This window comes from Vicugna pacos, chromosome 29 (assembly GCF_048564905.1).
Source record: "Vicugna pacos chromosome 29, VicPac4, whole genome shotgun sequence".
Classification (NCBI taxonomy): Eukaryota; Metazoa; Chordata; class Mammalia; order Artiodactyla; family Camelidae; genus Vicugna; species Vicugna pacos.
Genome location: NC_133015.1, coordinates 25,672,889 through 25,700,432, shown reverse-complemented (window position 1 = coordinate 25,700,432; position 27,544 = coordinate 25,672,889). Strand labels below are relative to the sequence as shown.

At 42.0% G+C, this 27,544-nt stretch overlaps 1 protein-coding gene across 3 annotated transcripts in view; it reads left to right on the top strand.

Annotated features, from left to right (window-relative positions):
- SNTG1 (syntrophin gamma 1) overlaps positions 1–27,544 on the top strand; it is a 315,377-nt gene that overhangs the window by 85,524 nt on the left and 202,309 nt on the right. The gene's annotated exons all lie outside the window — the stretch shown is intronic.

Here is a 27,544-nt window from a genome sequence, read left to right as displayed (position 1 = left end):
TTGCCACCCCGGTGCCCATTGGTGGCGCTGAGTGTCAGGCAGAAGGGTGCTAGGTCAGGCATGGTGTGCCCCGTGACCATCACAGTGCTGACTGCCCGACCTCCAGTGTATCAGTACCCAGCACGTGGCTGGCTCACTGCTGTCATGTGGGGACCACGTGTGGGGGTCCCTGGAAGGAAAGAGGCATGTTGGTGCTGGGAGAATGAAAGTGTTTCATGGGGGGAGTAACATACTAGCTTCCCCCAAGACAAGGAACTGTGGCACAGGCTTTAGTGTCAGACAAACCCAAGCTGACTCGCAGCTATGCCCATCCATAGCTGCCATATTGGCCAAGTCACTGACGATCTCTGGGTCCCCACTTCCTGATCTGTGAAATGGGGCTCTACTCATAGAGTTGTGAGAATGAGATGAGACACTGTACATACAACATTCAAAAACGTGGCTCTGATGTTAGGTTTGATTTTGAATCCATTTCCTCCAGCTACTAGTTAGTAACCTTGGACAGATTATGTAAAGGCTCAGTCCCCAGGAGTTTTCTGTATGTAAGTGGAAGACAGTTGGGGTTTATAGTGAATGAGCACATTCAAGTAAATATGTTTAGCAACATTCTGGCACTTTGCTGCCACCCTTTGAACTCTGTTGTGTGAGCATCTGATGGCTGGTGCCACAGCAGCCCCTTTGGGTCAGTACATCTAAGGACAAGTGGTCACGTGCTGTAGAGGGTGCAGTGATGGGCAGTACTAGAAGGCAGGAACATTCAGGGGTCCCGGGTTAGAGTTCCAGGGGGAGTGTGAGATCACAATGATCTTACAGGGTTAATGAGTAAAATTAAAAGTAGAAACATCAGACTTCATCATCTCGAGTGACAGGCAGGGCTCAGGTACAGCAGGGGTCAGTGTAGGCCATCTGCATCCAATGGCTCTTCTGGTCCTGGGCAAGGAGGGAAGGATCCGGAAAGGAACAAGAGTCTCTGAGGTTCCTCCGGCTCAAATCCTGTCACCACTGACGTGTCCCAGGCCTGGCCACTGTCCCGTGATATCTGCAGGGTCCAGACCTGGGTCATACTTGATTGAAACATTCAAAATATCTGAGCTTTCTATCACTTTTAATGCTATTTTGATTAGTTTTTAATAATGCTTCATAACAAAATGCCCAAACCTAATGTCTTTCTGTTTCCAACGTTACCTCACCCTGTGAACTCTATGACTAAAAAGTATGCTGTTGAGACGTGTTCTCTTCAGTAAAGAAAGTGTTGTCCCCATTTATTAAGTATGTGATGTAGGTCTGACTGTTTTGATTGTCTGACTGTGACTGCATCTGTGGGCCACCAGCCCTGTGTCTGAGCACTGCTTCTGATGGAGTCACTTTTAACCCTTAGATGGCTCGCAGACCTGTGCTCATCATTACCATGCTAGACTGGCCCTTGGATGGGGAGAAAGCCTAAAGAAATGTCCTTACTGGAAACAAATGTGAGGGATCAACTTTAAATCATTAGAACTGGATGGCACGCATGTTAAGTCTCCAGTGTGGAACTCTGATCACCCTCAAATGAGGAAGCACAGCTCACAAAACCAGCTAACATCCTGGGGAGGAAAGACTGACGGAGGGAGACTGTTTGCTTGCCTTAGTACCTGTGCCGGCGCGTTCATTCTCTCCCTCCACTGCTGACAGTGAGGGGGAGCGGGCAGGACGCACACCGTGCTCACCGCACGTGAGTCCATGCCTGGGGCGGAGGGGCCAGCCAGGAAGCACCTGGGTCTCACTCACAGCAAGAGCTTCTGTCTTTAGAGATGAGCCTGTAGAAAGAGGTTGTGGACATTTAAAAAGAGATTACTTTACATAACTAAAAGCCCTTTAGAAGGTCGCATTCATCCATGCCCGTAGCAAAGGTGCTAAAATTCACGGGTCCAGAAGCAATAATAATTAGTACTTGTAATCTTTCAAAAACCCCTACACAAATGAACATTGAAATAAATGAATGACTATTGCTCCCAGAGCTTTATCCTAAGTTCACACTCCAATACCACGACTTAATAGTGCTATGACATTGGACAAGTTAAATTTTTTGTTTCTCCTACAAAGTGAAGAAAATAATTAAACCTGCCTTATGGAGTGTTGAAGCGTAAATGAGGAAATGCGCTCAGGTTCTTGCAATGCCCAGCTCATAGCCAGTTTTCGATAAATGTTAGTTCTAATTATAATTACTCAAACTTAAATAGCATTTTCTCCGTTCTGTCTATGTGCTCATCCCATGCTTTGGAGAACTCACAGTTTTATCTCTGTAGCATCATGCCATCATAACTTGCAAATACACACCACATTCATGTCTCAGGCTAGTAACTTGTGGCTGCACGTCCATTGACCTCTCATGCTTGGTTGTGCCAGGCCAGACAGATAATGACGCTACTAAGATACCCAGCGAGATGAAGTGTTCACATGAGTAATAGTAAGAATCAGGGTACCCCTTCCTGGAGCTGAGCACGGCAGACAACTTTATTCTCTGAAATCACACATTCCTTAACCTACACCATTAAGCTTATGCATGCGACGAGTGTTTACTAAGTGCCTACTGTGTACCCGGCACTGAGCCAGGAGCGTCACAGAGCAGGGAGCGTCGTGCTAGGAGAGGCAAAGGTGGTGAAGGCGGTCCCCATGTCAGGGGTTTACAGTCTTGGCTTTTCTGCCCACACGGAAGACGGGGAGCAAGCGTACTGATCTGCCTGGGGACTATAACAAAACACCGTGGGCTGCAGGGGGTGGGGGGGGCTTAGACAATAAAAATGTATTTTTCACAGTTCTGGGGGCTTTGAGGATGCTGTGTGGGCCAGGCCTCCAAGTCTGCGGCTCTGCCCTTGGATCACTCTCCCTTCACTTTGTCTCACTCATCTCTCTTTCATTCACGCTAGCAGCGTCTCTACTGGTAAAAACTCTTGGAAACCTTGTCGGCCGTTGACGAGCAGGTCCTGTCAGATCAGTCCTGGATCAGGCGTCTCCACCGCCGGCTTCTGGGCAGACGTGTGCCTGGATCCCTGAGTCACACACGTCATCTCTTTTGTCAGCAGCCGTCCCGCCACGCGCCTGGCTCCACCTCTAGCGCACACTGTCTGGATAGGCTGAGAATTTTCCAAATCACCACGTGCCAGCTTCTTAGTCCGTAACAGTTATTTCCTCAACATATCTCTTTTCTATCACGTTTTACTATAAACACCCAGGAGGAAACAGGCTGCCCCTTTCCCTCTTCGCTTGGAGGTCTCAGCTGAACTTTCAGGTTCACTGCTTCCAAGTTCTGCCATCCTCCCACCTGCACAGCACAGTTCAGCCAAGCGCCCCGGCACCTGACGACAGGTAACGACTTACCTCGCCTGTCTAATAATGTGAGCACCATTTCCTTCTGACGTCTCAAAGGAAGCACCTTAAATGTCTTTATTTCTAACATCTCTTCTGAACAGTTCCGGCTCTTTCTGTTAAGCATGTCACAGTTCTCCCAGCCTCTACCCATTACCCAGTTCCAAAACCATTTCCACACTTTCTGGGACTTGTTAAAGCAGCACCGCACTTCCCAGTGCCACAATCTGCATCAGTTTCCTCGAGTTGCAGTTACAAATTACCACAACCTGAGGAGAACAACAGAAACTTATCCTCTTAAAGTTCTGGAGGCTTGAAGTCCAAGATTTCAAGAGGGGCAGGCTCCCTCTGAGACTCTGGGTGTCAGAATCCGTCCTTGCCCCTTCCCAGCTTCAGTGGTGGCTGTGCAGCCTTAGCTTAAAGCTGTGTCACCCAGTTTCTGCTCCATTGTCACGTGGCCTTTTCCCAGTGTCTCTTCTCCTCCTATGAGGACACCAGTCAGGGTGGATTAAGGGCTGTCTCCACTCCACCATGACTTTATCTTAGCTAATCACATCTGCAGTGACCATCCAAGTAAGGCCCCATTCTGAGGCACTGTTGTTAGGACTTTATCATGTCTTCTTGGAGAACACAATTCAACCCATGGAAAGAGCCATCATTATAATTAACGCAGAGGAAGCTCTGAGAGCAAAGAAAAGGGGCAGCTGTTCCGCAGCAGGATGTTCAGGAAGACCTTCCTCGTGGAGGTGGTGCTTGAAGGGGCTCCGCCACTGCGCAGGAGTTAACTAAGGCCAGTGTGAAGGAAATGGATGTTTTTCCAAGGTTCAGTCGATTATGTAAAATACATGAAACTCAGCCTGTGCTGACGATGGTGGATGGATATCCTGGTATCTTTCAGAGAAGGTGAGCTCCTTGAGCTGATGAGAACCTGTGAAGTCTTCACGACAGTTACTGTGATGCAGGATATGGCTGAACCAGTGGAAGTGAGTGAGTGCCGCGGGGTCGCCAGCTACGCAAGCTAGTAGGAGGGGAGGGAGCGCAGGACCTGGAGGTCGCCAGCTACGCACAGCTAGTAGGAGGGGAGGGACAGCAGGACCTGGAGGTCACCAGCTACTCACAGCTAGTAGGAGGGGAGGGACAGCAGGACCTGGAGGTCGCCAGCTATGCACAGCTAGTAGGAGGGGAGGGAGCGCAGGACCTGGAGGTCGCCAGCTCCCGTGGAGAGGTCGCAGGAAGAGCAGACTCCCAGTGGGGCTCAGAATGTCAGATGGGAAAAGACAGTGGACAGCCGTGCTGACCAAGGAGATGGTGGGTCATGATGTGAACAGAGAGTAAGCAAGAGAAGGGTGTGCATGTGTCCGCTGGATCCAGTAAGTGACCCATGGGAAAGTAGTTCCCCTGGAATTTGGGGAAAATGTCATCAGCAGGTGTAGACAACAATTTCAAGTGTTGTTGCTGTGGTGGGAGGAGAGAAAGAATGATGGCCACGGGGACCTCAATGGGCAGTGTATTCCTTTATCTGTTTTTAAAAATGACAGACACTGAGGTATGTGTACTTAAGGAGGAAAAACAGGTAAGGTTAAATTAAAGTTAACAGAAGGAGAGGGAATATATGAGTAATTTACTGGATGTGGTTCCCGGAAGAGTTAAGATTCAGAGCATAGATGGAAGGACTCACTTCGGACAGGAGACTAGAATTACCCAAAATTACTATAAAACGGAATCCAGCTTTGATGAGATTCTTTCAGTGGTTGTCAGAGTAATTTTAGGTCTCTTTCATGTTCTTTACAATGAAAAAAAGATCAAAGAAACAGAAACTGTAGCATAGATCTGATCTTGAATTGGCTGTTTTCTGTGATCTCAATGAGAAATAGCTCCACGGGTCTAACTCTGTCAAACAGGGAGTCAGCCTGGAAATGAACATTTCTGGGACTCAAGTCTGCTCTGCTGTGAGATAGGAAAAGCTAATCTCTTGCGAAGTGTGACCCCAGTCAATGAGAAACAGTCTCAAAGTGACAATCTTATTCATGGTTATTCACTCCCCTTACCGAGACTCTGTCCTCAAAGCTTTCTGAAAGAAATCTGGTTTTATTTTAACCTATGTGCATTAAAAATTAAATTCTATTTTATATTAGAATCCTGGCAGTTCTTAAATAACATTCCATCATATGGTAATAAATAAATAGGTAAATCAGTAGTTTAGGTTTCACGGAAAAGAACACAGCTGAAGAGCTGTCATCTTCCTGTATGTTTATTTTCATTTTTGTGTTTGTCATTGTTTGAATTGACATATTGGTTTTTCCTGTGTGTTTGCCAACAGAGAAAATTGTTCCTAGCTGCTATGAATATGCAGCAGAGATTAAGAAGATCAGTGGGAAGCAAGAACCATTTTCCTGTTTTTCACATGTCTCCATGGATTTATGATGTTTCCTCATTAAGTTTTACAGTCTTTCAGAATTTTCTTTGGCTTTCTTTATAGTGCCCCTGTTTAGACAAAAGAAACATATAAAACAAAATATGGAATACTAAGAAAAGAGATTCTTTCCATCCTGTTAAAAGTAGAACTATCTCCAAATCGCCAGTCATCTTTAATTGTGAAATGCAATAGCTAATTTCCAAATGTTTCAATTATAGAAATTAAATTATATTAAGTTAAATAAAATTATTTCAATTAAATAAATGGTTTTTTTCTTTAAACCATTTGATTAAAAAAATAGTCTCTTGAACCACAGATCCACCACCTTGGTCAATTTTCCTAAGTTTTTTTTTAATCACTATTTGACACTTCTTTCTTTATGTGCTCTTCCAAGGGCGGAATTCTCCTTTGTAACCTATGTATTCTGTGGGAATTACTTAATAAAACTGCGCACAGTTTCAACTCCTACCCTCTCTCCTCCCTCATTTCCCTCCATTCTTGCCCCCTCATTAAACTCCACATCCAAATTTCCATTTGCTTACTGCAGCATTGATTTGATATTTGTTGATATTATCTTAGTTCCGGGCTGAGAAGGTCTCAGAGACAAATGAGACTTACCCCATCACTCAGTGATCAATCAAGAACCCCCCGGGACTGACCCTAGAGGGTACAGCTTTGTGGTGCAGAGGTTGTGGCCAGTGTACCTCAGTGAGGAAGGGGCCGGAAGCATCCTTAAACCAGCACATTGGAACTGTCTGGGGAATGAAGTAGGTTTTCACCCAGAAGAGGAGGGCACAGAGCATCCGGGGCTTTGGAAAGGGATACAGGAGAGCAGCCTCAGATGCAGCACATTTGGGGGAAAAAATACCTGCTTCGGAATGACTTCAGTTTCAGCAGAACAGTCACCATGGAGGCCCCTCCAGGACTCTCTGGGAAGCAGAAACAGCCCCTCCTGCAGTGTTAGTGTCCTGTTCTTGGAGGTCCCCCAGCAGCCTGGGAGGGGATTAGGCTGGGACCACAGCGAGATGCGTCACACGGCCGCTGCAGTCACGGAGTCAGAGAGAAGAGGAGCGCGCAGCAGACGCTGTTTTCACTCCGCCCACGCATCCTCACTGCAGTATCAGTGACTAGCCCTGTGTCCCCATCGCCCAGCCCCGACGTCACGGCATCTCAGCATCGCCGTGGACTCCCCGTCGTCCCTGCAGCAGCCGTCTGTGTGGTGGTTGTATGTTCCAGGTGTGGTGTGGAAACACGGCAGTAAACAAAACGGAGGCTGCGCTGGGGGGGTCTCCCAGCGGGGGAGGACAGGCACTAATTAAGCAAACGCGAGACGAGGTGAGGAGATGGAGGTCGCGGCGGTAGGAGGCGGACCTGCCCTTCCACGTGGGGCGGCCGGGGGCTCACGGAGGGGGCGTGGCCCAGGGGCCTGGAGGGGGGTGGTCAGCACATGGGGGGCGGGGGTGTGAGGGGCTCTGGGGGTCCGGGACAGGGCTCTGCATCCGCTCTGAGCGCCGCCCACACCGGGCTGCACTGGACACGCCGCGGCTGGACAGGTCACCCTGGACGTGACTGCAGAGAGGGGCGCTCTGAGGCCTGTGGCTCCGAGCCTTCCAAACTGCATGGACTGGAGTGTCGAGTCCGAACCGACCGAAGAACCAAAAAGCATCTCCGGTGAGGAAGGACAAAGCCAAGAGCAGGGAGCGCCTGCGTCCGGGAAGCATGTGTCCAGAGCCCGGGCCTCTGCGGCGGGGTCGCCCAGTCACGGGACACAGACTCCGCGACTCCCGTGAGCGGCCCGAGCCAGGAATCGGGGCGCAGCGTTGCAGGCTCTCTGTGTTCAGGACTCGGAGGCTGGAATCACGGGACGACGACGGCTGCATCCCACCGAGCGGCTCGGCGGGGAAGCATCCGCTCCCAGGTCCGCCTGTCCTGTGAACCCGCATTCCCGCAGCACTGGGACTGAGCGTCTCAGCCTTGCTCTGCTGTGAGCGGGGTACCTCCCTCCCCAGGCTCCTCTCCACGCGGCCTCCTCCAGCGTGGCCTCTCATGTCGTCCGCCTGCGAGGAGGGCCTCCAGCTTCAGGGTGCAGAGATGGGGTCTTACAGAAACCCCATGGACATCGTGGGAGTGACAGCCATCACATCTGGCCTCTTCTGGTGTGAGAAACAGGTCTCAGCTGCTGACTGCTCTCAAGCTGGGGGTGACATAAGGGCGTCAATTCCAGAAGGTGAGGTGGTCTTCCTCCACAGGGCAGGGAGCATCTCCCCTCTGCCTGACTGGCCTCCTGTGTCACGTGCTGCGGATGGGCGGGCCAAGGTGAGGACTGGAAGAGGATCATTGAATTTATCAGTGAGAGGATTGTTGATATTCACAAAGGATGTTTATGGGTTAAAACCACTGTTCAGCAGAGGATAGAGAAGAGGAAACACAAGTCTGATCACTTTTAAGTTCTGCTTTCAAACCTGTCCATTTCCTGGAGAATAAAGTTCTGCTTCTTGGGTTTGGCCTCAAAGAAGCCTTTTCCATACCCTCCACTTTCTTATCAACCCCAAACTCTCCCTTTCAGTGTCACCTTTCATCCTCTTCAAGATCCAGCGTGGGCACCCTGTGTCCCAGGCAGGAGTGATTGCTCCCCTTTCCCTGAAGGCATCGAGTTCCTTTGTACCTGCCTGACTTTGTCAGGGTGGGCCTTTTCCTCTGATTGTCTTTCTTCATGTCTACTTGGGAAAATACTACTAATTTCCTAATGACTGGTGCAAACATAGCCTCTTTCGTGAAGCCTGCCTCAAGTCAGGCAGGCAAGTTGCTCATTTATTTGTATCCTACTGTATGCCTCTGTAGAGTTTTTTCATTCATTCATAACTATCTGAGTGTTTACAACAGTGAAAAGAAGCTTGATACTTTCATGCATGGAGTGGTCCTCTCTGCTTGTATCTTAGTAAAGCATTTATACAGCATTTAAAAACGTACTTGGTGTTAGCTAGTTTTTAAAATGTCTGCAGTTGGTGAGGTTCATGTGACATGAACTATTTCTAACATTTATCTGTATGCTTAAATCTAGTCACACTTATTGACAGCTAGTAGGTCCTTAATCATCATTTAATGCATTAATTATAGCTGTTTATTGATTGAATTATTGAAGTATGGAGAACTTATATTTCTTTTCATGAAGAGCAGACCTAATTAGAATGAAAACTCAAATGTTTATTTCAAGAAATATCATTGATTTGATACAGTTCGGAATATAATAATAGATTTTTACATGACCACGCACACTTATTTATAAAAAGTCTATAGCTGGGAACCTTTTTCTGAACTGGTCAAATCTTGAAACGGTTAAGACATCATGTTTTACAGATACATTAAGTTATGCATGTGCACAATATGTGAATTTTCCTCAGCATTGTTTATAACACCTGGACTCTGTCTAGAATTGAGCTGTCTCCTTGGCAAAAGGAGACATCGTTGGCCAGTTTCTTTTTTATTATTATTTTTCTAATTCTGCTTGAGATATGGTTGACCTCCGCCATTTTGGCTCCCCAAGAGTCAAACAGCATCATTTACAGAAGGAATCTCCAGTGGAAGGAACCACAGTGGCACCTCCAGTTATAGAAACCGAGATGTGTGGAAATGTCCCCTCCCAGCCTCGCCAGAGTCACAGCACCAGAACAGGGCCTAGACTCTGCACAGAAGATGGTCCTACCTCAGATGCTGCATTGAGAATGAGCAGCAAAGTCGCAGACCCAGGAAAAGCCAGCAGCGCAGCCTCTAGGAGCCAGGGGTGGCGGTGCCGGCCACGGCCCGGGCCGCAGTTAGTGGCCCGCAGTGACTTCGCCTGGAGCTGACTCCTCGGGGCAGTGTTCTTGTCCCAGGATACGCGCCTGGCCTCACCTCCCAGGACGCAGCCAGTTTTCTGATTCCAACCGTACAGCCTTTCTGTTGATTATGGACTCAAGTCAGTTTCCCTCCAGTAAGTGCATTTTCTGCTCACATTCATTTTTGTTGTCCAAAGCTGAAAAGCCTGTCTGATAGAGAAATAATTTTGTAGATTCTGGTAACTTGTGTCTCTATACAAACTTTAAAAGTAGTAATTGTGTGACTACCTTATTAAACATTCTGGGAGTAAGGACATCAGGGCAGTGCACGCGCGTACACACACACACACGATTCACATATGTATCTTTCCACTGATAAAGAAAGCATTGAGGATTCCAATCCAGATAACCAGCAACTAAAATAAATCAGAGCGATGCCCATGGAAATGTAATGACCCAGGGGGAAGTTCCTTGAGGGACTCACGGTCATCTTCGTCTCGGGAGGCACAGAAAGTGCCGGCTGGTGGGTGATGTATGCAGCCATTTGTGATTTCTTTCTTTCACTAATAAAATAACCATCTATTTTAGGTAGAAAAAACCTAAATTACCTGGATAACATGTTGGGTTTCATAAATGTAGGTAGAGATAAATTGTGAATATTCATGAGCAATTAAAATAAAAAAATTATGTTTGGCTAATACAGAATATTTCTTTTTAAAATTGTTAGAAGTATGTGTTTATAATAATAAACCTGCTAAACTAAACTCTGAAAATTTAGAAGTGGCAGAAAAACAGTGGAAAATGAAATGAAATTCACTTGTAATCCTGCTGGGGGCAGACGCTGTTCTCATGTTGATGTGTTCATTTCTAGAGTTTTTCTACGTATCTGTGTATATGTGCATCTGTGTGAAGGTTTACACTCATATCTTAGGTGACAAGTGAAGACATAATGAATATCTTATTTTCTAACCCACTTTTGATGTTGTATTGGTCAGCTCATGCTGCCATAACAAGATACCAGACTGGGTGACTGAAACAACAGGGATTTATTTTCTCACACTTCTGGGAGGCAGACGTCCACGAGCAAGGCTGACTGACTTGGTTGACTTAGGTTCTGGTGAGGCCCCCTTCCTGGCTGCAGATGGCACCTTCCTGCTCTGTCCTCCAGTGGCCTTTCCTCAGTGGTGTGGCAGTGAAGCCTCTGGCATCTCTTCTTGTAAGGACACTAATCTGATTGGATCTGGGCCCCAGTCTTATGACCTCATTTAATCTTAGTTTCCTCCTACAGACCCTCTCTCCAAATACAGTCACATTGGGGTGAGAGGCTCAGCGTATGAACCTTGGGAGGACATAGTTCGGTCCATAGCAGAGGAAATTATGTTACCAAAACCTTTTAAAGAGCTTTTAATGGCAGCACAATATTATACTGGATGTCTACACTGCAGTTTTTTAACCAATAATTCATATTTGGACATGTAATCTGTTTTTATTTTTTAATATACATCGTTGTGGACATTCCTGTGCACAATGTCTATTGATATGACTTACTCCTCAAGTCCTACTTAATCAGGGGGATGTAAATGATTTCAGTTTTAACGCCTGTTGTTGAGCAGCCCTCCCAGAAAGGCCGTGGTATATGAGAGGATGTCATCGACCTGGAAGGCAGCCTGCCACGCCTGTAGCGCTCGACTCACTTAACACCCCCAAATACCTGTTAAATGACTCCAAGCTATTTTCTTAAGAGTCCTTAAGTGAAAGTCCTTAAGAACAAGAGCAGATTCATTAGGTGTGTCAGAGGAGCCTGCCCTTGGAGAGCTCAGCAAGGGGTGGAAGAGGAGCCCGCTCCATTTGTAGGGTTATCTGAATTTACTTCACGATGGCGCTGTTTGAAGCAGCAGCTAAATGTCTGTCACGTGCTCACTGTGCGCGTCCCCAGATCCCTGGCAGGGCTGCAGGGCACCGGAGCCACGGGTGAGTCGCCGGAGTTTAAAGGAGACGGTTTGCAGTAGAATTCACAGTGATTCTTAGTGATGCGTCAGCTCAAATAGTAAACTCAAACAATTCAGTCCAGTTGAATCAGTCTTTCCAAATTCAGTTGGTGCCTGAAGATTTTCACATGTAACAGAAGACCTTATAGTTTTGCTTTATACTGGAAGGAAAACAACACAAAAATTACTGTAGGCACCAGAGTAAAATGTGGCACAATTCGATGTGTTATTAAGACACTTCATTGTTCTGTAAGGTCCCAGTACAGACAACTGGAAATCACCAGTCAATAAGCACCTATGAGGCAAACCCTTGTTCTACGCGGTGCCGAGAGTCCAGCAGTGGGAGGGCTCCAGCACTGACAGAGGGGTCGCCTAACGAGCTCCACAGGTGTTCTGGCGGTTGCGGAGAGGGCGTTTGGAGGGTAACGCGATTCTCACATCCAGGGCTGCTCGTCTCAGCTGGATCCACGCTTACAGTTTCTTCTGGGTCTGAAGAAGCACCTTAGGTGATGTGCCCTTCATCCGCCAGACACCCTAGTCTGGTTCACCCTGAGTGTGTGTGTGTGGAGATTTCTACACCCTAGATCCTACATGCAAGCCAGAGCAAAACAACTCTATTTCATTTGTATTAAAATCCCACAGCACAATTTAAGACACATTTTTTCACTTTCTTTTGGGGGTAGGTAATTAGATGTATTTATTTATTTTTAGAGGGGTGCTGGGGATTGAACCCAGGACCTCATGCATGCTAAGCATGTGCTCCACCACTTGAGCTTTACTCTCCCCTCAAGACGCATTTTAATGAAGGTTACTTGCAAACACATCTTCTAAAATTTTGCTGGTACAAAAAAATTATTTTTGTCCTTGTCAAAAACTATTTTTCTGGAAATTCGGATGTGACAGCTATTTTCTTTCAGCACTCTGATGGTTTAATTCTCTTTTTATGGCTTCTATACTTTTCATTAGGAAGAAGGTTATGATGTTGCTAAACTGGTTCTTCTTTGTGACCAATATTCCATTCTGTTTATACTATTGTAAAGTTTCACTGTGATGGTTTAGGTGTTATCTTTTAATTTATATAATTTTAGTTTTCCTGAATCTGAAGGGTTAGTTATTTTAACAATTTTGAAAAATTATTAACCACAATCTCTTTAAATAGTGTCTCTCTACTGTTATATTTCTTGAGATATGATGATCTTGAAACTGTGACTCAGTCTTCCTCATTGTTTCTAGAAAATTTGCAGTTATTACCCTTTCAGACATTGTTTCTGGCCACGTTCTCTATTCCCACCTTCCAGAACTCAGATGATGTCTTTTAGTACTTAACCTCTCATAACTTCCACATGTTTTTTTTTTTAATTCTATATTTGGAGAATTTACTTGAGATCTACCTAATTCACTGATTCTGCTGATTCTACTGTTTAATTTTCATTAACATTTGATTTATTATGTATGCTAGTTTTATAAGATCTTTATTTTTTCAAATATATCTGATAAATTTTGATATTTATTCTTACAATTTCTTTTTATAATTCATCTTTCAATTTTTTAAATATTTTGTACCTAGTAATTTTGTGTTTCATAGTTGCTAATAATAATTTTGGTGATATTTACAGTTCTGATTCTGTAGGTCTTCTGATGTTATTAATATCTCAGATGGCTTTGTTTATGCTAATAGTTCTTCACAAGTGATTTCCGTTACCATTTGTTTTTGCTTTTGATTGTGTTCTCATTTTCCTTTTGTCTCTGGAAGTTTTGGTATCTGGTTTGGTAGTAATTAGGGCTGTTCCCTAATGTTTCTCGTCTCTCACTGCCCCACCCACTAAGAGCTTTATTTGTTCATAAGTTTAGTTTTCGTCAATAAATCATGAGAATAACAGAAGGTTTTGCAACCAGTGGACATTTACAGTGCTTTCTCTTTTCTCTTTTTTTCACCCAGAAATAATCCAGATAACAGCTAATCAGTAGCATGAATTCCAGAACTTCCACTTGACTGTGATGCGCCAACATCACAAGCAAGAATAAAACTGTTGTTCCAAGTCATTCAGATTAGTGGGAACGTAGTTGTTATCCCAGAACAGTCTCTCCTGTTCTTTCAATGGGATAATCCTGGATTTAATGTGCATTTTTTGCAGATACTTGTGTTTACCTCTGCTGGGTCCCTTTGGGCGCTTTATACTAAAATATTAGCTTAGAGTTTTTCAGGTAACATATGGAGTGTGAATTGCAGCTCCAGATCCAGGTTTTGTAGAATTATAGCCAGAAAGTCTCAGGGCACGTTTTTTCTCATTTATTTTCCGCTGAGATCCTATGCTCACTGTCTTCTGTCAAGGGCGTGGGTTTTACTGAGTTCACCAGCTGGGGGTGTGGTTCTACGGACATTCAGACATCATTCTCACATCTTTGTTCAAACCACTCTTGGTGTGGACTTCAGGCTGTCTTGCTACGCCCTGCACATACTACACATTAAATCCCGGTTCTCGCTCACCTGATCTGCGTGCACCTGTAGTGCTGATGCCGGTTCAAGATCATACGTGTCTGTTAACTTGCACATCTTCCTTAGTTCTGTTCTTCAGGATATCTGCCTGTTTTAAGCTGTATGTTTTATCTGTAATTTTAATCATGATGTACAAGGAAGAGTTTTTTTTTTTTTTAATTCTGTCTACCTGTCAATTTCTTGCATTGGGAGTTGCAAGAAAACTCCCAATTGATTTCCATGGCTTTGTCATCATGTTCTATGGAGGAGATGATAAATTATTGAAAAAATTGACCAAGTCAATCTACAATATAAACAACTTTGGCTGCAATGCCCTCAATTAAAAAGGTAACTTTGATTTATTTTAAATCTTGCTCTTTTGCTGTTTATTTTTCTTGTAATTCATGTCTTGGTTAATACTTGCTTCTGATAGGAGTTTTGATGTGCTAAGGTTCATGAGTGCTAAAATATATGAAGACAGATTAATGTGTTTGTATTGACGTTTGCTACCAATGCTATATTATTTCATACAGCTAAAGGATATGATGTCATTAAACAGATCACATTTTTCGATGATTGCACTCAGGTTGTCTGCTTCTACGTCCTTACGCTCACCACGTTTCTAGAAGTATGCTTTTTTCCCCTCTTTAAATATTTACATATTTTACAAACTGGCGTGAAGTATAGAACACTAAATCAAATTCAAATTCGGGCAACTCCAAATAGCTAATGGATGTGTATTTTTTCCAGCTTTATTGAGATATAATTAATGTATAGCATTCTTTCAGCTTAATGTATACAATGTGAAGTTGAAATATGTATATATAGCAAAACGGTAACCACAAAAATGTTAGCACATCCACCATGTCTCTCTCCACTACACCTGTGTGTAGTGGGACTTTTTAAGATAACTCTACTAGCAACTTTCAAATATACAGTACAGGATTGTTAACTGTCGTGATGATGCTGTAGCTTAGCTCCCCAGAGCTAATTCACCTTGTAAGTGGACGTTTATACCTCACCACCTTTGGCTAGTTCCTCCCTGTCCTCCATGCCCTGATAACCACTAATATACTCTCTGCTTCTATGATTTTATTTTACTTTTTCACATTCCATGTATAAGTGGGGTCATACACTGTCTGTCATTCAACCTGTGACTTAACTGACTTGTCATAATGTCCTCAGGGTTCATTCATACTGTCACAAATGGCAGAACTTCCTCTTTTGTGGCTGAATAATATTTCAATATATGTAGAGACATTTTTTAATCCATTTGTCTGTTGACAGATTTAGGTTGTTTCCATGGCTTAGCTGTTGTAAGTCAAGCTGCAGTGAACATGGGTGTGCAGATAACACTTTGAGATGGTGCCTTTATTTCCTTTAGATTTGCATCCAGAAGCAGAATTGCTGGGTCATATGGTGGTTCTCTTTTTAATTTATGGAGGAAATTCCATACTGCTTTCCATAGTGACGATGCCAGTTTATATTCACAACAACGCTGCACAGGGTTGAGCACACATTCATGTACTTGTTGGCCATTTGTATGTCTTCTTTGGAAATTTATCTATCCAGGTCTTTTGGCTACTTTAAATCAGATCGTGTGATTATTTTGCTATTGAATTGCATGGGTCCCTTATATATTTTAGATATTAACCTTTTATCAGATAGAAGGTTTGCAACTATTTTCTCTCATTTTATAGGTTGCCATTTCATTCTTTATTACTTCTTTTGCTGTGCAGACACTTTCTGTGATGACCTGTTAACACTGGCTTATGTATTTAGGTGCTGCAATGCTGGGTGCATGTGTATTCACAATTGTTGTTTTCTCTCAATGAAGTGACTCCTTTGTCATTAGGTAACAACCTTCTGCGTCATTTGTTCCAACGTTTTATTTAAAGTCTAGTTTGTCAGAGACATGTAGAGCTATCCCTGCTCTCTTTTGGTTTCAGTTGTGTGGAATATCTTTTCCCACCTCTTCACTTTGAGCTTCTCTGTGTCCTTAGAGCTAAAGAGAGCTTCTTGTTGGCAGCATGACTGAGCACATAGTCTTGTCTGTTTTATTCACTCAGTCTGTCTGTATCTTTTGACTAGATAATTTAGTCCATATAGATTAGGTAATTTTTGATAGGCAAGGACTTACAATGCCATTTTCTTACTCGTTTTCTGGGTGTTTTCTAGATCCTTTTTCTTTTCTCCCCATCTTGCTGTCTTCCTTTGTGATTTGGTGATTTTCTGTAGTGATACTTCCTTTTTATCTTTTGTGTGCCCACTATAATTTTTTGCTTTGTGGTTACCATGAGGGTTACATAAGCAGTTTATAGTTATAGTACTCTCTTTTAAGCTGATAATCACTTAAATTTGTTCACTGTGAAAGCTCAGTACTTTTAACCCCCACACACACATTTAATGAGAGAAAATTCAAATAAATTTTATGTCACAATTTACTTTTTTTAACATTATATATCCATTAACAACTTATTATAGCTATCACTTTATGTATTATAAAATTTTTTCTGAGTCAGTATAATTGTCTCTGTTGATATGTTTATCTCATTGCTTTTCTGGCTCCATAATACTTAATAATATAGATATAATACTGTTGTTTAAGCATTTCCAAATTTTTTAAACCAGAAAACAAATATTTATTAACACCTGCCATGTATTAGAATTTTGCAGTGGTCTGGGACATCAGAGTGAATTGTACTGTTTTTCCTACAGAAGCCCAGACAGTAGTGAAAATGAACGTTGTAATATAATTTATAATACAATGGCATCAAGTTTATAACAGAATTATGAACAAAGAAAGTTATGAGAACAGAGCAAGAGACTGAAGAATGATTCACAATGAATTTTCACAGCAAACATAAAAACTTGCCTTTCTCTTCCTGATGCAAGACTCTTATTTCTTTGAATATTTGGGGTAAATGAATTAAGTAGTTAGTTATATAATAAATTTTATTTATTTTTTTAGAAAGGGTGATCAGAAAGAAAGCATAGCAATAACATTATACTCAGGTTTATCTGGGAAGAGATACTCTTGTTAATTACATTGATGGTAAATGGAGTAAAAATTTCTAATGAGTTACATTTTTATTCTATAAAAACTATGATAAACTAATGAATACAGGTTGACAGGTATATTTTCCCATCTTGTTATAATTTTTTACTGGCATTTTGCAGAAACAAGACGGGTGAAAAATAAATTCCATAGCACATCCCTTTGCTCAGAACAATGACATTTAATCACCCTGCTGCCACCATCTGCCAGAGTGTTTCATCTGGTGGTAAATTCGTTTATACACTTTTGAATTCCAGGGCTCTCATAATTTCACTTTTTGTCTGAGGCAACATTTTCTGCCTAGTTTGCAGGTTTTACATGACTAGTTTTTATATTATTAAATTATTTATTGAGGACAAACTTAATTTTTTTCTTTTTTTCCTTGACATTTAAATGCTGAATAAAGGGGAAGCAAAATTACATTTCACCAATTAAAAGGGTGATTTGAGGAAAATTTCCCTACATGGGCTGACAACTAATCAGTAGTGTAGCAGAAATTGATTCTGTGCATCAAAAAGTTACTCACATTAGAGACAGAACTTTAAAAGCATCTGGGTGAAAATGCTTGCTCATAAAATGTTGTCAGATATTCTCTTATGTTTAAACCCACATTTATATAACATTTGCTCAGATGCAAGTTTTGACAAAAGTTGCTTAGCAAACAATCTGTAAAAGCAATTTAGGGAGAACCAATATAATACTGATTGCGTGCACAGCTTCAGTTGCAGTCTGGTTTAATTTGGGAGTCGCTCATAGACTGGCTTCCTAGGTAAGAAGCTGGAATGCAGCTGTTCTCGTAAACAGTGACAACGTGGACCATAGCCGGTGTTAAAAATGGGAGTTTCCTTTAGCAGGAGATAACGGAGATGCCTAATAAGACCATGTCACCAGAAAGCCAAACCCAACTTGACGTTTCCTAAACCAACAGCTTGAATGGTTTTGAAGTCATTAAACTCTAAAAATAATTTTGATCTCTAAATAATGGTGAGAGAAAGTGGAACCTAAATCAGAAATGGGTTGTCCAGAATTAACGGTTTCAGCTGATGCAGTCAAAAGTTGAGCAGCAACGCTCCCTGGAGCCGACTGCTGTCCGGGCTACTTCTGGCCGTGTCAGTCACACTGATGCCTCTGCTTGCAGCTCAGAGACCACGCACTTTCCCATTTCCACACATTTGCTCCTCTAATTTCTGTGTGTGGAGAACCAGCCCCTGCTTCTCCAAATCTGCAAAACATTAACTGCTCTAAAGGGTTTACCTGGGACCATGCTAAGAGGGAGATAATTTCACCTGCCCCTGAATTCCCAGAGCACTTTGGACTTCCATGTCATTTGTTACTTTTCAATGTGCAACATATATCAGATTTTTCTCTTCTTCTTGATTAGAAGCTCATCTGTGTCTGAATTCACTTTAGGAATATTTCTCAAAGTGGTGTCCACAGAGCTTTGTGTGCATGTTGAGGGTAGAGGGAGTGGGAACCTTTCAGCACATCTAAGAGGTCAGACACCTATGTTCATGATAAAACTGAGTTTCATCTGCCCAAGGAACTGTGTTCACAGCTGCACCAGTGGTGTAGGAACAGGGTGTTCACATCTGCACCAGCAATGCAGGAGCACCGTGTTCGCATCTGCACCAGCGGTGCAGGAGCAGGGTGTTTGCATGTGCACCAGCGGTGCAGGAACAGGGTGTTCACATCTGCACCAGTGGTGCCGGAGCATCGTGTTCGCATGTGCACCAGTGGTGCAGGAGCACCGTGTTCGCATGTGCACCAGCGGTGCGAGCAGTGGTGAGTAAAACTGCTGGTTCCACAGTGTGAAGCAAGGCAGTGGCACCAAACCGTCGAGCAGTCACGGTGGTTGTCACTACTGCACGCTTACAGTTAAAAAGAACTACAGTTATAGCTAAAAACGTCACTGATGGAGGAGAAAATACGTGCTTATTAAATCTCCGCTCCTGAGTGCACGTTCCTTTACTGCTCCGTCTGAGGAAGTGGGCATTGCATACGCCCTCTGCAGCCCACCGGTATAGTCTTATCTCGGGAGAGCACGTGGGAGAGCTCCTTAAGGCCTGGACACTTTTCTTTTTCATGGAGCTCCATTATTGCTTGAAAGTAGGACTGGCTAGTGAAATAAAGTCATTCAGGCTTGGGCATTCCACTTAATTTCTGGTGTAGTTTGCTTTCCCCATCTTTTGAGAAAACAATGACTAACATGTAGGGCTGGAAGAGCTGTCTCCTCACCTGGAGCCTGGTGGGGCCGAATTCAATTTCTGGTGCATGACTTTGCCACAGCAAACTGATTTTCAGTCATATCTGAATTTCTGTGTGAGGTAAATGATATAAACAGCATCTATTTTAGTAGTAGCTGGTAACCTGTTGACTTCTGAGATAAATTTCAAGAGAAAATAACTACTGTTTTCAAACAACTATCTCTTTCCAAGAAGAAAATGGCTCAGTTCTCTTAAAGCGTCATAGGGATTGCTCAGGATTTGCCTGTTCACTTAAGAGTCTGGTGTGTTTTTCCTTTTTGTAATTTGATCTTTTATTTCTGACTAGAGTGCTGTTTAAGCTTTACATTTCATAATGAGTGAGATGTAAATAAAATAACATAATGTGTTACTAAACTTTCCTGGACAACAAAATGTAGTTCATGATTTTCCTGAATAATAATATGCATATGAAATATGGAATGTGGAATAATATGTGTAGCTTATAATTACTTTACAATGTATTTTATGTTTTGAAGTTGACATCGCACTTACACATCCATTAGCTTGCTACTCGCTGGGCTCCTCTAGACAGGCAGGTCGGCTCCAGGTCGTCCTGGGGAGTGTACAGCCTGAGCACGGGACACAGACTAGAGTGAGTGGGCCCTGGGAGAGGCTTGGGGAACAAACGGGGGTGAGCCTGGCAGAAGGACCGGAGGCTAAGGGGTGCAGGGAAGGGGGAGTCCAGGCAGATGCAACCACCAGTGAGAAGTGCCTGAAGCAGAGCGAGGGCTGACTGTAGAATGTGGAGAAGGTGAGTTTGCAGATCTAGCCGTTTTGCCATCTTAAATGTCATGACTGTCTAACTTCAAGGGATAAAGTTTATTCTTCTGAATTTTTCTCTAACATTCTGATCAAAGAATGAATTATTCCTTATTTACAGGTTTTAAAATTTGCCTTTAGCTTATTCCATATGCGCCATGAATTAATAGTGACTTTATCACCCACAGAAACTAAGCTTTTAACTTCCTAAGAAAGAACATTTTTCTTATTTGTAACAAATGCTTGAACCTTGTGTAAGGTGTTTTTAGTCTTTAGAGTAGCATGTGTTGCATTACTTGTGGGCTTCACAGGTACAACTTTGTTGAAAGGAGTACAATGAGCTTAATATTGCTCTGTTTAATTAAGTGAAGGCAGTTTAACTTAAGGGTTAGCCTCCATTCCCAGCCAGGGACTCCCATGTTCAGTGTTCTAGCCAGTTGTTCACTTGGAAAGATTAACATTCCATATCACAGTGCAGTCAGCAGTAGGAACAAGTTTTTAGCAAGTTACTTATGGATTTACTGAAAACATTTTGCAGCCTCATTATTTATTCAAAGCAAAGACCGAGAGAATCACTCTGGTCAAAATGCATCCGAAAACCGTCTTGTGCCCAGTGAGCCAGTACTTCCCACTGTGTCTCACCCTTGGGCTCATCCCTAGGTGTGGCTTTTTTTTTTTAACTGGAAAAAGTACAATTGACTTAATATTTCTTATTTTAACTGAGTGAAGTAATGAAACTTACATGACAGTTTCGGTGCCCAGTCAGGGACACGAGCCAGCACACACTGGCATCTTATCTTCCAGTCCATAAACGTGGTGTGTCACTTTTTAGTCAAGTGCTCTTCGAGATGTTTCATCAGCATTTTGAAGCTCTCATCATGCAGGTGCTGGCAATGTTTGTCATACTTATGTTCAAATAACTATTTTCCTTCGGGGTGATAGTAAATAGTAATATTAGAACAACCTCTAAGGAGTATGTGTCTGTTTTGGGCACCAAGTTAATACTGACTTTATAGCATGAGTTGGAAAATGCTACCTCATCCTGTAGTTTTGTGAAGAGGTTATATAAAATGGTCCAAGTTCTTTAAATATTTGGCAAAACGCTTTAGTGAAATCATTTTGGCACAGAGAATACTTTTCAGAGGATTTTACTCACAAGTTTAAATTACTGAATGTTATCATGCTATTTATCTGTTTTTTTCTTGGCTGAGCTTGGGCGTTTGTGGTTTTTAACAAATTGTTCCATTACTTAAAGTTTGCTGAATTCAAAATGGAAAGTTTTTCATAGTTGTTCCTTATGATCCTTTTAATGGTGGAAGGACCTTTTAAAAATATTCTGTTTCATTCCATACATTTGAGATATGTGTTTCCAGTGTTTTTTTTTTAATCTTTGTCAGTCTTGCTTAATGTTTATCTCTATTACTGATTATTTTCTAAGAATCAGCTTTTTGCCTTACTGATTTTCTCCTCAGCTATACTGTTTTCAGTTTCATTGACTTTCATTCTTTTATTTACTTTAGATTTATTTTTCTCCTTTTCTAGTTTCTCGAGGTGGGAAGTTAGATTATTGACTTGAGATGCTTCATCTTTCTTAATGTAAGTATTTAGTGCTAAAAATTTCACCTTCAGAACCACTTCGGGTGCAACCAATACATTTTGACCTTGTATTTTCATTTTCATTCAGTTAAGTGCATTATTTTAATTTTTGGGGATTTTTTTCTTAGAGCCATGTAGTATTTCAAATTTTGTTGTTTTATTTTTACATCTTTAAAGGTTTTATTCTTGTTATTAAATGTATTAATATTTATTTTATAATCCAGAATATGGTCTGTCTTTATGACTGTTCCGTGGACGCACAAAGAGAGTGTGGTGGAATGTCCTCTAAAATCCATCAGATCCTTTTGGTTGATGCTGTTGCTCTGTTCTATACTTTTGGTGATTTTTTTTTGTCAGATATAAATTGCTGAGAGTGAGATGCTTGAGTCCCCGACCAGGTTGTAGGTTTGTCAATTTCTTTTTTCAACTCTGTTGGCTTTTGTTTCCTGTATTTTGAAGCTTTGTTTGGAGAATAAAAATTTAGGATTGCTGTATATTCTTGATTAACTAATACTTTTCTCATTACATTATATTGCCCTTTGACCTAGGTATTTCTTCTTTGAAGTCTACTTACCTGATTTTATTAATAACTGCTCTAGTTATTTTGATTAATATTTGACTTTACATTTTTTCCATCCTTTGAATCTATACTATTATTTTTAAAGCTAGTTTCTTATACACAACTTACAGTTAGTTTGGGATTATTAGTCTAATCTGTCAATTTTTGTCTTTTAATCCGTGTATTTTAATTATTTCCATTTAAAGAAATTCTGGGCATGTTAGAACTGAAGTCCATCATTTTATTATTGGTTTTGTGGTATTCTTCCTGTTTCTAATTTCTATGTTTCTTTTCTTCTGTTCAGTTACTTGAACAGTTTTCATAATTCCATTTTGATTCCACTCTAATTTATTTATGTCTTTGAATATATTGCTATTTAAAGTTTCCTCAGTGGTTGTTCTGGTATTACAATATCTGTGTGTGACTTACCACAGCCTATTGATTTTAACATTTACCACTTTAATTAAAGCACCAAAGCTTTGTGGTCATACGGATGACATATGTATCATTTATTTTTCTGCATACATTGACTACCACATCACATGGTGCTCTAATATTTGTTTCGACCATAAAATGTGAGTTAAGAAACTCACGAGGTAAAGGTCTATCAATTATTTGTGACTGTCTTTGTATGCATGCCATTGATCACTCTCCTTTATCAAGTCCCAGCCTTCCTCTGTTACTGTTTTCTCTCTGTTTGTAGACTTTTCCTTAGCCATTCTTCAAGAGTGGTTCTCTTAGCAACACATTAACTTCATTCTCCTTAGTTTTTCTTTCTTTTCTCCCTTGACTTTTCTTATTCTGAGAACATTTTTATTCCCCATTCATTTCTGAGGTGTAGTTTCTCCAGATACAGAATTTTTCATGTGATTACGTTTCTCTAATTGAACATGCGCCACTTTCTTTAAATAGGGTTTTTGGTTTCCAAGTTTCAAAATGAAAAATCTGCAGTCATTTGATTTGGTGTTCCTCTAGGGTCAATGCTTTGCTTCTCTCCTGATTTTTAAAAGAAATTTTCCTGTCTTTTAAAAAATTTAATTATAGTGTGTTCCATGTATATTTCTTTTGGTTTATTCTCTTTGGGTTTGGTCAGCTTCTTGAGTCTGTAGGTTTATGCCTTTTGCCAAATTGGGAAGTTTTCAACCATTATTTCTTAAAATTTTTGTTGTTGTTGTTCTCACACTCTGCTCTCTCTCCATATGGGTTTTCAATGATAAAAAGTTAGACTTTTGTTATTGTCCCATAAGTTCTTGAGTGTGTGTCAATTTTTGTTAACCTATTTTCTTTATTTCAGATGAGGTAAATTCTGTTCATCTGTTCACTTTTATATCTTCTTTTATTTCATCTCTAAAGTCCATCCAGTAACTTAAAAAATTTAGTTATTGTATTTTTAATTCTATAATTTCCACTTGGCTCTGTTTTGTAACTTCTATTTCTTTGTTAGCATTTTCAGGTTTTTTATTGATTACAACAGAATTCATAATTGTTGAAGCATTTTATGATTCCTGCTTTAAAACCCTTTTTAAGGCATTCCACCATCTGACTCTTTGTGTTGGTATTAGTGGCTTGCATTTTCCAATTCAAATTGCATTTATAATGGCTCCTGGTGTTGATGAGTTATTTTTGATTGTGTAACAGACATTTTATTCATCATATTAGAAGAGTCTTGATCCTATTTAAATCTTCGGTTTCAGCAGGCAGTCATCCTATTGCTTTACCAGGAAGGTCCTGCCTACTTTTGTGAGCTGCAGAACCAGTGAAGATTTGTTTTTAACGCCCTAGGAGCGCTGTTCCGCTTGGCTTCACGCTCGCTGCTCCAACAGGCTCCCACTAGGACCATGCAAACTCTGACTGGGCTGCTGTTGGGAGGGAGGTTAAGCAGCGGTTGGACCGTGGTCACTAGAACTGACGATTGGGCCGTGGTCACTAGAACTGACGGACTGGATCTGCCACCGCCCCGGGGGTCCTGCAGGGCCAGCTGACCCTGAACTGCAGGAGGTCCCTTCTTATACTACCCTGCTTACGCAGCGGGGTCTCACCCTGTCACTGCAGCAGATCTGACTGTGGATCCGATCCCTTTGAGTAACTACCCAGAAGTGGAATTGCTGGGTCATATGGTAATTCTATTTTTAATTTGAAGGACTACCGTACGGTTTTCCACAACAGCTAAACCATTTTATGTTCCCACCAAAAGCGTACAAGTGTTCCAAATCCCCACACCACCCAGCTCTCGTTATTTTGGTCTTTGATGGTGATCACCCTGATGGGCGTGAGGGGGGCTCTCACTGGGGTTTCGTTTGCATGTCTGTGATTGTTAGCAACGCTGCATGTCTTTCCATAGGCTTGCTGGTCATTTGCACGTCTTCTCTGAAGAAGCGTCTTTGACCCTCTTGCCCGTGTGAAATCAGGTTGTCGTCATTTTGTTGTTGTTGCTGTTGTTCCCCGCTTTTGTGAATGTTCCGTTTTCCCTCCTTGATTTCTCACTTTCTCCCACTGTGGTCAGAGAAGATGATTTACGTGTTATCTGTCTTTTTTAATCTGCTGAGACTTAATCTGTGGCCTAACATACGGTCTCACCTGGAAAATGTCTCATGCACACGTGAGAAGAACTGGCCAAGTGTTCTGTGAACCTGTTAGATCTGCTCAGTTTATTGCGCTGCCTGCTGAAGTCGTTCTTTGAGTCCATCTGGGAAATTTGTATTTGTCATACTTTTTATCTCCAGATCTTTTTTGGCTTTCTGTCTCTTTATCGATATTTTTATTTTGTTCATCCACAATTTTCCTGACTTTCTCCATGGCTTCCTTTTAGTCTTTGAACACCTTTAAATCAGTTGTTTTAAAATCTCTGTCTAGTATATCTGCCATCAGGTCTTTTCTCATGGACAGTTTTAGTTTATTTAATACCCCCCCCCCTTTTTTTTTGAATGAACCAGACTTTCCTGTTTCTTTGTATGCCTTCTGCTGTTTCTGTTAAAAGCTGGGCATTTGAATCTAATAATGAGGTAGCCCTGGAAATCGTATTCTTCCCCTTGCCTGCAGAGTGTCTGGACATAGGGACGGGCAGAGAAGGATGACTCTGACCACGATCTCTGCGGTGGTTTTGAAAGATGTGATTTCTCCCTGTCTGCATCATCCCAAGCAGACTCACAGATTATTGCCTTGGCACAGTAATCTTACAGAACACTTTCTGAATGTAAGAAAGCCAATAAAACATCACTGAGCAGCATTATTTTCCCACAAATATCATGAGACTAATTAGTTCACAATTCTCTCTGGCATTCTTGCAGAAAAACTCTCAAGTTAACAGTAGTAGCATTCCAACCTCCCCCTACCTATAGTGTGGAGTGCTTTCTATATAGCCCACCCCTTGAATACAAATCCTGACCCCCACGTGTATAGCACCCTAAAGTATACATGTTTTTAGCTGCTGCAAGTTTCATTTGAAGTTGTTGCTCTGTTACAACACATTTTATTTTGTAACAAAGAATTCTGATGTCTGAAAGACACAAAATATCTTTTGTTAACTATTACACAGTGCTGGAGTGAGTTTGGGCAAGAAGAAGGCTTACTGTCGTCCTCCTGACATCAGCTCTATAAAAGCTTTCTTTCTTTCTTTCTTTTTTAACATCAAAATTGATAGCATTTTTCAAATAGTGACAAATATTCCATAAAAAAACTCTGGCTTGTAAAATTTTTATTGTTCATAGAATGGAAAAAGTTGCTTTGAAAACACATCAACATTTACTCTCCAGTCAAATAATGATGATTGTGTCTTACAAAGTCTATTGTAAAACCATATGTTGAAATCCAAGCAGTGTTGCAATGTTTTGCTTCATTAAATGCTACACCGGTCAGAACGACTGTTTTAGGCTTCTCCATAGATAGTGTTCCAAAATATTTGAATTTTCATTTACTCAATTTTGTGTCTTTGAGTTTTCCATATTTATACTTGAATTTATTTTTCCTTAATGATATTTGTGTTTCAGTGTTTTTAGTGAATAATAACTTATTTTATGAAAGGCCAGTGTAGAGCCTGCAGACAGTATCAGTGTATCTGTCGTAAATGACATGCCCTGAATAACTGAACTCAGGAGTGTATGTGTGTGTGTATATTTTTTTAAAAGATATAAAAAGATGTATCTTTTTAAGAATACAAACCTCACATTTAAAACCTCCCAGTTAGTTCCCAAATCAAAAAATGGAGATGATTTCTGGTTCTGAACAAACTGGGCTAGAATCGGTTCTGCCTATTTTTCCCACTAAAGCTCAGCTTAGAACCCAGATGTCGTACATCCAGCAAACACACGAAGACCTGCCTAGGCAGAAGCCAGAGACGGAACAGCCAGGGGACTGGGAGACTGAGGAGGGACAGGGCAGTGGGGCCAGGTCCCTTTCTGCCTGCTGCGTCCTGGGGGGCAGAAACTTTGACCTCCTCCTTTCTTCTGTTGCCTTACGCAGCAAACTAGTCGGTCTATCTTCTTAAGCTGCTTATTCAGTTCCCAAGCTGTAGTGGATATTTCTGTTGTGGTGGTTTTCAGCTTTTGTTTTCCTTCTTTCACTCTCGGTGCTACAGTGGAGTCTTCGCAGAGGCGCCGACAATTGTTTGAAAGTAAACCCGGTGGGTGGCTGTGGAGGTGAAGCTGTTAAGTGTGTGAACAAAAGACCTACGCTGGGCTTTCCCGCCATCCAGTTTCCTTTCCCTTCTATTTTCATGCTTGGTGCCCTTACACCTGGGGATGCGGGAAAGGTCATGTTGGGCATTGAAGTCAAGCGTTAGTGTCGGCCCCCCTGGGAGCCTGCAGGAGCTGGTGGGAGCCATTGTGAGTGCAGAGCAGAGCTCTCTAAGAGGGTTCCTCCCCTAGCACCTCAGCTGGACAGGTTTGATGTATATTTACTGTTTCAGAATAAAGCCCACACACCATCTACAGAAGGAAAAATCAATGGAGAAAATGGGACTCAGGTGAATAATCCACTCATGGGAAAGAAGTCAAGGGACAACAAAACTTAAATTTTATGTATTTTGAGATGTGGTTTTGATAAATGTAGTGCAACTGATATTATTCTTAATATGTAACTGAATTAAATTAAAAATTAAGGAACAACCACAGTCACACAGGGGCTCCCAAAGAGGCAGTCATAGTGTCAACCAGCCTGGGTCCTCCCCGAGTCTGGGGTCCTTCTCCAGGTGCATTTGAGTCACTGCAGAATCCGATTCCTCGTGTGCAGGACTGATTTCCCCTCTTTACATGCGTGTCCGCCGCGGTAGCT